Source organism: Camellia sinensis, chromosome 11, assembly GCF_055761805.1.
Source record: "Camellia sinensis isolate YWXY chromosome 11, ASM5576180v1, whole genome shotgun sequence".
NCBI lineage: Eukaryota > Viridiplantae > Streptophyta > Magnoliopsida > Ericales > Theaceae > Camellia > Camellia sinensis.
This window is the reverse complement of record NC_138971.1, coordinates 9,345,511-9,357,616: the sequence shown is the minus strand read 5'-3', so window position 1 is coordinate 9,357,616 and position 12,106 is coordinate 9,345,511. Positions and strand designations below refer to the sequence as shown.

Below are 12,106 nucleotides of genomic sequence, written 5' to 3'. Positions count from 1 at the left end.
CCAGCCCCTGATTAGGTCCATCCTCTCGTACTACACAAATCTCTGCCCCTACTGGCAATTCCACATTCGGCCAAGCTTGGCCTACTGACGTAATGTAACTGCTCGGGTTGTACATGAAGCTCGCAGACCCCTCATGCTCTGTATTATCAATCTCATCTGCCCCCATAGTCGACCCAATTCTATCTTCGATAGTCACCACCACCGTTTCAGGTTGGGTTAGGGAGATGTCCAATATACACAAGTCAGTGCTGTCAGGAATGAACACCTCCGGCTTGGGTAGGTGAGAAGGGGTGATATATATACTAGGGTTGTATGACACAACCCCAGTTTGGATCAGATTGATGTGTTTGGGAGGTGGAGCTTGGTTGTGTGGTGGGAGAGGGTTGGTTGTGACGTTCGGTTTCTCCAGAGGCACGATCACCCTGTTGTCAATAAGATCCTGAATCTCATGACGCAATCGAAAGCACTGGTCGGTGTCATGACCATGCTGTTGGTGAAAGGCGCAGTACTTCGCCGGGTTATGGGAGGGAGAAAATTTTTCTGGCAATGGCCGCGGCTCCAGGGGCTTCAAGTGCCTCTTTCTGATCAGAACCCCCAGAGCTTTGGATAGGGGCACGTATAGTGGGGTGAAAACTCCCTGGCCTCGGGGTGGGTTCCTGGTTGTTTGTGAGCTACTTCCTGACGCATTGGTGAATGGGGTAGCTGCAAGGGTTCTTGGGATGGTGGTGGTGGTGACCATACCCACATCTGAAGATCTGGCAGCTGCAGTACTGCTTGTGCCTGCATTCGTACTGCGGTTGAATGCCCTCTTGGGCTGCTCTCTCTCATGATCAATGAAGCCCTGTTTCATGGCGTCCTCGATTTGCACCCCAATCTCATGTAAATCCGTAAAGGTAGGAAGGGGGAGGACAATCATCTTCTGCATGAGCTTGGGCTGGAGGTTGCACACAACCATTCGTATTTGGTCCTTGTCGACCGGCCTGATGGTCATCATCGAGGCCTTAGCCCTCCAGCGGGTCACAAAATCGGAGAAGCTCTCCTTCGGCTCTTGCCTAGTGGTCTCGAGATCACGAGTTGTGACCTTGATCTGCGTATTGTAGGAGTATTAAGCTACAAAGGCCTCAGCCATCTCATCCCAATTCCTCTTAACGGCGTCCTCCAGTTTTGCATACCAAATAGTCGCTACACCCGACAGGGTCCGGCCAAACAAAGAAAGCTTCTGCAATCTAGAGAGGCCTATCGGCCTTAGTATGTCCGAAAACAACCGTAAATGCACCATAGGATCCCCAAACCCGTCAAAGCGGTCGATATACGACATTTTAAACCGATCTGGCAGTGTCACGGCCGAGTCAGTATACCTATCCTCAATATCTGGAATGGACTTCACACCCTTGCTCACTTTCAACGCTGTGGGGTGAACCTCGAACTCAAAGGGAGAATCCGGTAGGTTGATAGGTGTTTTGGATAGCTGGGGTAGAACCGGGGGCGGAGCTAGCCCTATTGGAACGTGCGTGTTGTCCAGGACGTTAGTTGTCTCTCCGAGTATTGGAACTCTTGATGGGGGAGGAACTTGGTGCGAAGCAGATGCTCCGGTTTGCTGTTGTAACCTGGCGATTAACTCTGCCTGTTGGGCCATGACCTCGGCCTGTTGTTTGGCAAATTCTGCTTGACGAGTAGCATCCTGCTGCATAGTTTTCATACTTTCCTGGAGCTGACGCATCATCTCCTCTATTCCTGCCATGTTATGCTAATCTAGCTGAATAACTGGTATATCTATCCCTGCAGTAGAAACTGAGACCTCAACCTGACTGTTCACTGGTGGGGTAGACCACTGATCTGGCGACCGCTGTACCGATACACTGCGCCTTTTTGACCTCCGTCTGGTAACCAGGGGTAAAGAAAGGAACACTGCTTGTCCGTCTACCAGATCCCTAGATCGATTAAGTCTACGACCTCTAACCCAGAGTGCTCGGGGGATATCTGCCTAGTCAGATGCAATAGTGCTAAATTACCTTGCAAAAGATAAATAAAGCAATAATAAGGAAATAATGAACAGAAAAATGGACAGCACAACAGTTTAAATAAAAACAACACACAGTTGGCAAATATAAACTGAATGGACTGTTCTCAACCACTCATCACTGTTCCCAAACCACTGCCCCAAATCTGAATCTGATACCCGTAGGTAAAACTGATTCCCAAGTACTGATGCCCGCAGGCCTGATACCCAAACTTGCAAACTGATACATGCATTCCTGTAGAGGCTAACTCTAAAAGAACATAACAAGCAAATGAGAGCCAAAACACCCTTATGGAGGGGTAGGGTTTCCCTGTCCTATTTTGTCAGGAGTTAAGGTTTCACTACGCACGCAGCGGTTTTCAAACAACCTACAATCGGGTAAGCAACCTGTCCTAATTTGGAATAGTCACTATGGATTCCGATATGCACTAGGTCGAATGGTCAAAAAAGGTGCCCAGGTAAAAATTGAGGTTTGTGTTCCCGTCGTGGCAGAGCCTGCAACCGGTCAGCCTTATGGCACGCTTCTCAAAGCATGCCTCTGGCAAACCGTTCAGGAATAGCATACGACAAACACGGTGTCCTAGGCACACCAATACAAATGCAATGCAAAGAGACACATAAGTGTAATCAAAACAAGATATCATAAGTTCGAGTCAAGTTCTCTAAATCTCCAGCGGAGTCGCCAGAAACTGTAGACACGCCCTGAGGGCTTTACTACTACAGTTTGGACTCAAATGTCACGGTTCTGAATCTAATCCCACAAAGTGCAATGCGAGACTGATAAATCACCAAAGAGTCCAAATCTGACAAATCGTTTTGGAAAACTGATTTTTAAGAAAGAAGTGCCAAACATAGACTGCTTTGCCAGATACAGAGTCGCCACCTAAATATTTTATTTTGGGGAAATTTAGAAAACCCTGACTCGTGCCTAAGGCCCCGTGTCCGTCATCACCAAAGTTGCCTCGGCTCGAGAACTTGGGTACAATTGGGAAAGGTCATCTATGAGCACCCCCGCTCGCCCGATCAAAGATCGGCCACTACTAAACATGATATCTTGTTTTTTAAAACATATTTGTTCTTATTCTGTTTATTAGCTAGAATTTACTATGTGATGCGCATAACACACAAGTATAGACCGGATTGCCTTGATTGGAACAAAACATTTCATGTTTGTTTATTTGAAAATGGTTTGATAGTGCTACTCGCAAGTAGGCTAAGACGTGGATTTGCCACCTTCAAGTGGGCTTAGGAAAACATGATTTTGCCACCCTCAAGTGGGCTTAAAACTCGCATTTCAATGAATTGTTTCAATTCAAGTAATCCAACCTTCACCCACAGGCATTCAGGCAGTTATATCATATAAGCACATAGCCTCATGGCAAGCATGCTATCATGGCAGTCACTCACACTCATGCAAGATGCTAAAGCATCAACACTTACAGTGTATTCCGAGCCAAAACAACAACTAGTTAGTAATCAATGCATGATCCTAGCCATGTTAAGATACCTAATGCAACACATACAAAAATGTAACTAAAATAGGCTCGGCTATTCTAAGATGGCATATGAAATGCAACTTGATAATCATGTATTTAAATCAAAATTGAAATACAATGCAGTTAGTATGATGCGCCGAGCCCGGTGCATGCAATACAAATGAATGAATGCAAACATGCGGAGCATAAGTATGCTAATTGAAACATGCCCAAAAACTAACCATCGTAAGTAGTTAAGTAAAAGGGAGAAAGACGTGGGGTTGGAAAACATGCATCACCCACACGTACACTTATTACAACAATTGGCCCTCTCGACGGAGGGTCCGAAAGAATAATACAAATTGACTAATTCACTAACTAATTAGCTAATTAATTATTACACAACAATTTAACTAATTAAACAGATTAATTAAGCTACTAAAGTGATAAAGAGGCCTTGGAAAGAGGGACAAATGCATGCACGCTCGACTCCGATCGGAAATCTATCGCCATGCTCATGCTATCTCTGTTTACACTGCTCTGCACCTTTGAAAACTGTTCAAGTCCCAAGGATGCTTCTGAATCACCTTATGAGTGCTGTGAGAGGCCATCGGCCAAAATAAAGGAACATTGGCCATGTGGAAATGGTCATCGACCATTTGTAAGGCTCTCGACTAACTATGTTTAGTCGATCGGCACTGAGGATGGCCGGCCGGCCATATCTTCCTGCAGAATGCTGTTTTGCTGCAGCAGAGGACAAACAGAGCATGGCAATGCATTTTCAAAGCAATATGTGCACAACCACCCTTCCTATCATGTCATGAACTCAAGGGAGTGTAGTTCTCGACCCTCGGGCCATCAATCACGCATTTCAATGCATGATGGCCAAATGAGCCAAGTGTGTAAATCAATATGGAATGAATGCACAAAGCACGTGAAGGCCTCACACTCTATCATGTTGGATCAAGAGCATCGGCGACTAAGGATTAAGGCACGTTTCGTCACTTCAAGTGCGAACGTTTCTCGTTCCTCGTGTTTGGTTTGACACCCCAAACCAAACACACTGTAATGCAAGGAAGTATGCCAAATACAATGCAACATGGAAATGCAATGCTATGCAACCTAAGCATGCCAAATGCAATAGGACTCAAGCGTGCACACAAGGCTAAGGTAACAAGCATGCCAAATGCAATGCAACCTAATCAAGCATGTGACAAAATGCAAACTAGCACGCATGCAAAATGCAACCTAAACATACAAACATGCAATGTAATAGGCATGCGACAACAATACCAACAACAAGGATGCAACAACATGCAATGCGACAAGCATGCAACGACACACAAACCGCATGATCCATGGACTTACACTGAAAATGGATAGGCCTCAGCCACACCAAAAATAGTGGCCAAAATGATGAAGTGATAGAATGAAATGCACAATGAGCATGCACATGCAATGGTCCAAGAGTTAAGGCATAAGGTCACAACACCCAAACATGAGCGAGAGGTGACAATCATGATAGTATGGTGACAACATAAGCTCTGAAATTATGTTAAGAGTGATGCCAAATCAAACACATAACACAAGCAAGGCATGCTAATGGACTTCAAGTTCAAAGTTAGACAAGGTACTTGAACCATGGCCATATCAACCAAGCCCCAAAGGACCAAGGTGACCCAAAACAGTCCCAACGTAGGCCAAAACAAGGCTAGAACATGCATGGGATGAGGCCAAAACATGCTAGAAAGGTGAGCACAAAACAAGACGCATACAAGGCCAAAAGGGGCAATTGTACTACACCTATTACAACCAAATATGGCATGACTTAGGCCAATAAAATCAGAGTTATGGCATGTTAGAATGAGTCCAAAAAACCACTTAGATGGCATCCCAAAGGCCTAAGTATGATGACATGCACAATGACCTATTCTTAAGGCATGAAACACAAACTATCCAAAGCATGCAATAGGTGATAAATGCAAGTGTGTGACCATGAAACATGGATTAAAATTACATTTCACATGATGCCAAATCATGAAAATACTTCAAGTAACACTTGCTAATGAACTCAAGACACAAAGCTTACAAGCTAGAATGAACCAAGGCTATACAAAACAATGCATGCATGACCAAGACAACAGCGAACAGAGTTTAATCATAGTAAAACATCAGGGAAAGCTCCTTGGAGTCGAGCCAAAACATGCAAGAATAGTGGTCCAAACACAAGATGCATACTATGCAAACATGCAAGATTACTCTACAAGTATGTGAAGCATGCAAGATGCCATCAAACCGACATGGAATAGAGTTAAGGCAGGTTCTAAAAGCCACTAAAAAGTGCTGAAATAGAACCAAGACATGCTAAGTAAACATGCTACTCTTAAAAGCCAACAACACAAGCATATGAGACATAAGGAGAGAGGGGTGTCCCCATCCCAAAGCTCAAAAGTAAAGGCACAACACAAGGCCTAAGAGGGGGTAGACAACCCCCAACCCAAAAGTGACCTTAAGCAACCATAACAAGCATACAAAATCAGAAATTTTTGTAGTTTAGAGTCAAGCTTAAAACAATATGGAAGTATGTCTAAAAGCTTAAGCCAAAATGGGGTATCAAAAGCAAGTTGACTCACCCTTGAAGAACAACTTTAAGAACACAACTCCAGCAATCTTCTTGGATCAAAAACAGCCCAAGGACTCTAATAACAACCTTCTAGTGCCTCAATAGCCAAGGATAGTGTAGTGCTAGGTGTTTGTGTGCAATAGTAAGAACAAAACACGCTTTTGAGCTCAAACACACACACAAATCTAGAGAGAGGGAGATATAAAGAGAGAGATGTATCTAACTTCTATATCAGATTTCTTGAACCCCTGGAAAGGGAGAGAAGGCTCTCCTTTTATAAAAATCCAATTTTGCAAAGCTTCTTGGAGAAGCTAAGCAAGGCTCAAATCCCTCCATACACGTGTATGGATGGGGGAATTGTGGATGCCAGCTGCACCAGCTGGCACAAAATATCTTTCAAAAACAGATGAACAGGGTTCGGCCACCAAAAATGGCCAATCGACCAACAAAAGTGCCGGCCGACCAAATAAAGTGCCGACCGGCCAATACCTTTGGCCGATGGGAAGAAAACAGGGTCGATGGCCTCAAGCCTTGACCGGTGGGTTGAGGGCATGGCAAACAAGCTACCCTCTTCCCTTAGAAGCAAAACACAAGTGTTTGGTCCACAACCAAGCACAAAACAGACAAGTTGAGAGACCTTGAGGCAAGGCGCGCGGCCGAGACCTCCGAGAACTCAAAACGAACACGAACATGGATGATCATCGAGTGTTCAAACGATAATGTCCGAGTCTTAAGGACGGTCAAAAGTGGGGTGTCTACACAGAGTGTTTGGAGTTGGTGTTGGAAAATTATTTTTTAAGCATTTGGGTAAGTAACCCTCTATCACTGTTGGTTCATTTTTATTCTTATTGAATCGTTTAAAATTATAAATATTTATTTATAGCCTCCATGTTCTCTTAAAATAAAATATGGGTCAAGTATAAAACAACTTCGAATATTATTATGAAAATTATTTGAATATTTTGTGAAACTATTCTGAAAATTGTACCAAATGTTTATTCTAAAAATATCGAATATTTTTATTTAAAAGTTGTGTATTGTTGAATTTTGAACACCACTCTAGTCTGACTATGATTTGGACCCTAGCCAATGGGGGTTATGTTAGAGTTATCAACATCAGCATGTGACTGTGAGGATGTGTTGAACAAGTCAAGTTTGGTTTTTTTAGATATGCCTTTGTTCAGTTTTTCAGTAAGTTAGGAATTGTCCTAGTCTTAGGGAGGTTGTTGCAGCATGTTGCTGCACATGTTATCTTTCTGTTCCTATTTTTTAGTAAGTTTCTGTTGATGGTTTTGCCTATAAAAGGCTTATGTCAGGTGAAGTATTATTATCATTACATCAATAAAAGTATTTCTTTCCTCCTCTGTTTGCCTCAATTATAAATTTTGTTCTACATTTGGTATCAAAGCCAGGTTGAAGAGGGAGTGTTGAGAGTGTGTGAGAGTAAAACACGTGAGGAAAAGACAGAGTAAGATGGGTGATCTTCAAGTCATTGGCAGAATCAAAAAGCTTAACAACCAAAATTACAATACTTGGTCAATATGCATGATGTCATACATGCAAGGCCAAAACTTATGGGAGGTTGTGAACGGAAGTGAAATAAATCAATTGGAGGCTGAGGATGCGAATGGTACACTGTGAAAATGGAAGATCAAGGCGGGCAAAGCGATGTTTGCTTTGAAAATGACGGTCGAAGAAGATGTGCTAGAGCACGTTCGAGATGCCAAAATCCCTCACGAAGCTTGGAGTACGTTTGCCGAGTTGTTCTCAAAGAAGAATGGCACGAGGCTCCAACTTCTAGAGAGCGAGTTGTTGTAGGTAGCACAGTGTGACTTGACGATCGCTCAATACTTTCACAAGGTGAAGTTGTTATGTCGGGAAATTTCCGAGTTAGATCCAGAAGCTCAAATCGGCAAAACCAGGGTGAAGAGAATAATCATTCATGGTTTGAGACTTGAATTCAGAGGCTTTGTTGCTGCAGTACAAGGATGGCAAAACCAACCATCACTTGTTGAGTTTGAGAATTTGCTTGCTGGTTAGGAAGCTTTGGCTAAACAAATGGAAGGGGTTTCACTCAAGGGTAAAGAGGAAGCGCTTTCTGCTTATAAAGGCAGGTGGAATTCCAAGCAATACACCATCGACAGAACTAAAAAGAATGAGGACAAGGAAAAAAGTAATCAAGGTGAAAGGAGCACCCATGTTGAGGGAGATTCAAAGAATCCTAACACCAAGAAAAAATTTGAAGGGAAGTGTTATAATTGCGGGAAGAAGGGTCACATGGCCAAAGATTGTTGGTCGAAAAAAGGGCTTGTGAAAAGTAATGCTGCTACTTCCAAAAGCGAAGATGAGTGGGACGCTCAGGCATCTTTTGCTACAATAGAAGAATCAGCTTTTACAGCAACAACGTCTGAACAGATTGATTATGAGAAAGATTAGATCATTGCCTCAGGCTGCTCAAATCATATGACGGGTGATAAAGAAAAGCTGCAGGATTTGTCGAAGTACAAGGGAAGACATGTGGTGGTCACAGCAAACAACTCAAAGCTACTGATAGCTCACATTGGTAATACGGTAATCTCTCCCCAATATAATACTAATGATGTGTCGCTTCAAAATAGTATGAAGAAGAATCTTCTCTCAGTCGCACAATTAACATCTTCAGGTCATCTTGTTCTGTTTGGTCCTCAAGATGTGAAAGTTTATCGTGACCTTGAGATTATGGAAGAGCCGGTGATAAAAGGACGGAAACTAGAGTCAGTTTATGTGATGTCTGCAGAAACTGCATATGTAAACAAGACCAGAAAGAATGAGACAGCAGATCTATATGTCAGTACGGCAAAGCGCATCAACTGCCATATGAAGAGTCAAAATGGAAAGCAAAGGGGCCGTTAGAGCTAATTCATTCTGATGTGTTTGGACCTGTTAAGCAAGCCTCGCTCAGTGGGATGAAGTACATGGTGACCTTTATTGATGATTTTTCCAGGTACGTGTGGGTGTATTTTATGAAAGAAAAATCTGAAACTTTCTCAAAGTTTAAAGAATTCAAGGAAATGACGGAAGCAGAGGTTGATAAAAGAATCCGTTGCCTGCGTACTGACAATGGAGGAGAGTATACCTCAGATGAGTTTCTTTATTTTCTCCGAGAATGTCAAGTACGCCATCAGTTCACATGTGCCAACACTCCACAGCAAAATGACATAGCAGAAAGAAAGAACAGGCACCTAGCAGAAATCTGTTGAAGTATGCTTTATGCAAAGAATGTTCCAGGACGGTTTTGGGCAGAAGCAATGAAGACTACAACTTTCGTAATCAATAGGCTTCCTCAACAAAGGTTAAGTTTTTCATCACCCTTTGAAAAATTGTGGAACATAAAGCCTACAGTTAGCTATTTTCGAGTCTTTGGTTGTGTTTGCTATGTCTTTGTACCTAGTCATTTACGCAACAAGATGGACAAGAAGGCTGTCAGATGTATTTTTGTAGGATACGATAGTCAACGAAAATGGTGGAGATGCTGCGATCCTACAACTGGAAAGTGTTACACATCCTGAAATGTGGTGTTTGATGAATCATCTTCATGGTGGTCCTCAGAAAAGGAGATATTACCAGATTCAGATGTTTGTAAGGATGAGTTGCAATCTACTCAAATCCAATTAAGCTTAGGTGAAACTGAAAATGCAGCTGATGGTGATATCAGAGATGTCGAAACTCAAAGTCCTTGGCAAACTGGTGTGCGTGGACAACCAAGCAAAGAAGGTGAGCCTAGTGAAGCTGAAGCACCAATTTCACTCAGAAGATCAACAAGAACCAAGAAGCCAAATCCCAAATATGCCAATGCTGCCATAGTAAAAGATGCAAACGCAAAAAAACCAGAGACATTTGAAGAAGCATTTCAGAATCCAGACTAGAATAAAGCTATGGAAGAGGAAATTGCAGCATTAAAACGAAATCAGACTTGGGAGCTCATGCCAAAGCCAAGAGATGTAGAACCTATTTCATGCAAATGGGTTTATAAGATAAAGCGTCGCACAGATGGATCAATTGAAAGGCACAAGGCTCGTTTGGTAGCTCGAGGATTCTCTCAACAATATGGACTAGACTATGATGAAACGTTTAGTCCAGTTGCAAAGCTTACAACTGTACGAGTCTTACTTGCACTTGCAGCTAACAACGATTGGAACTTGTGGCAGATGGATGTGAAGAATGCATTCTTACATGGAGAGTTGGATCGGGAGATCTATATGAATCAACCGATGGGCTTTCAGAGTCAAGGTCATCCTGAATATGTGTGTAAGTTGCGGAAGGCACTCTACAGATTGAAACAAGCACCCAGGGCATGGTATGGTAAGATTGCTGAATTTCTAACTCAAAGTGAGTATTCAGTAACACCTGCAAATTCCAGCTTGTTTGTTAAATCTAATGGAGGAAAGTTAGCTATTGTACTTGTATGCGTAGATGATCTAATCATCACTGGAGATGATGTTGAGGAAATTTGTCGAACGAAGGAGAACTTGTCAGTTCGTTTACAGTTGAAAGAACTTGGATAGCTTAAGCACTTTCTTGGGCTAGAGGCGGATCGTACACAAGAAGGGATATTTCTCTGTCAACAGAAATATGCCAAAGATTTGTTAAAAAAGTTCGGGATGCTTGAATGTAAACCGATCTCAACACCGATGGAACAGAATGCTAAGATGTGTGCACACGAAGGCAAAGACTTGAATGATGCAACAATGTATCGGCAATTGGTGGGTAGTTTGCTTTACTTAACTTTAACTAGACCCAATATCTCTTATGTAGTTGGTGTGATAAGTCGATACATGCAAAATCCAAAGAAGCCTCATTTGGATGCAATTCGACGAATTTTGAGATATGTGAAGGATACAATTGATTGTGGTCTGTTGTACAAGAAAGGTGAAGATTGCAAGCTAGTTGGCTACTGTGATACTGATTATGCAGGAGATCACGACACCCGTAGATCAACTACCGGGTATGTGTTTATTCTTGGATCAGGAGCAATTTCATGGTGTAGCAAGAGACAACTGACAATATCTCTGTCAACAACGGAGGCAGAGTACCGAGCAGCAGCAATGGCAGCTCAAGAGAGTACTTGGCTAATACGGCTAATGAACGATCTACATCAACTAGTGGACTATGCTGTTCCATTGTATTGTGACAACCAGTCGGCAGTTCGTTTGGCGGAGAATCCAGTCTTTCATGCAAGAACAAAACATGTGGAAGTGCATTATCATTTGATCAGGGAAAAGGTTCTGGAAAAAGAGATTGAGATGAGGCAAATTAAATCAGAAGACCAAGTTGCAGACTTATTCACAAAAGGTTTGAGTGGCAGCAAGTTTGAAAGCTTTTGTCATCAGCTCAGCATGATAAAGAGTTTGGAAGCTGATGTTGAGGGAGAGTGTTAGAGTTATCAACATCAGCATGTGACTGCGAGGATGTGTTGAACAAGTCAAGTTTGTTTTTTTTTAGATATGCCTTTGTTCAGTTTTTCAATAAGTTAGGAATTGTCCTAGTCTTAGGGAGGTTGTTGCAGCATGTTGCTACACATGTTATCTTTCTGTTCCTATTTTTTAGTAAGTTTGTGTTGATGGTTTTGACTATAAAAGGCTTGTGTCAGGTGAAGTATTATTATCATCACATCAATAAAAGTATTTCTTTCCTCCTCTGTTTGCCTCAATTATAAATTCTGTTCTACAGGTTATTTATTGGCACAAAAACTAGTTTCTTTTGGGACTTTACCACCGACCTATGTGTGGTTTTGGGCCTTGTCACGGGCTAAGTGATCGTAGTCACCAAGACTTGGGTTTTGTGAATTGCATCATTGAACCATTTGAATATCGAACCATCAATTTTGAACAACAAAATTTCATCAAACTACCTCATTGTCTTTTCAATTAAAATGTATTGTTACATTGTTTATTTTCAACTATGAAACCATTTTACAAAATAATTGTTTATTTATTGAATTGTAGCAAC

At 42.2% G+C, this 12,106-nt stretch overlaps 1 pseudogene; it reads left to right on the top strand.

Annotated features, from left to right (window-relative positions):
• The first annotated feature begins 10,788 nt into the window (after positions 1 to 10,788).
• LOC145802141 (secreted RxLR effector protein 161 pseudogene) lies at positions 10,789 to 11,535 on the top strand (annotated as a pseudogene).
• Positions 11,536 to 12,106: the final 571 nt, after the last annotated feature.